The sequence below is a fragment of the Fonticula alba genome (assembly GCF_000388065.1).
Source record: "Fonticula alba strain ATCC 38817 unplaced genomic scaffold supercont2.2, whole genome shotgun sequence".
Lineage (NCBI taxonomy): Eukaryota > Rotosphaerida > Fonticulaceae > Fonticula > Fonticula alba.
The window spans coordinates 2,329,517-2,330,117 of NW_009242972.1; positions in this window are offsets into that span (position 1 = coordinate 2,329,517).

Below are 601 nucleotides of genomic sequence, written 5' to 3' on the forward strand. Positions count from 1 at the left end.
TGGGGCCCTCGGCCTGGCCCGGGGCCGGAGCTGCCTCTGCACAGCTCGGCCGGGCGACCGGGGCCAGCCGGGCGAGCTGCAGGCGAAACGGAGGATGTCGGGGCCGGTGCCGAGCAGAAGGAGTCTCACCTTGCCGGGTGACCGGCCGGGGGCCGCGCCCACCGGATACTCTCAGGAGTCAACTGCGCTACCCTGTCGAACCTAGACTCACGATGCGTCGACCGGGAAAACGACCGGCGCCCGCGGTGTGGTCGTTTAAAAATACCTCACACTCAGGCAGAAGAATGCCAGGAACAGGGACCGGGCGGTGCCCGGAAGAGGCAGCCTCATGGGGCTCGGCCTGACTTGTGTGCTTGGGCCGGTGCCGGGAGGGGGGAGGCGTTTTCCTCGCTCCCGGGCTTCCTCCTCTGGAGGCCGCGTGGGGCCGGTGGGCGGGGGCAGGCCAGGAAAGCGGCTGCCATTTGTGCATGGTTCCCGCGGCCGGAGGCTGTGCCCCAGCCCGGCGTGTGATGGGCGCCCAACTCGGAGGATCGCGCAAAGACACCTGGTGTTTGCGTCTTGCTCGCGCGTGTCCCCAGCAACCTGGGCGGATGGGGGGGGG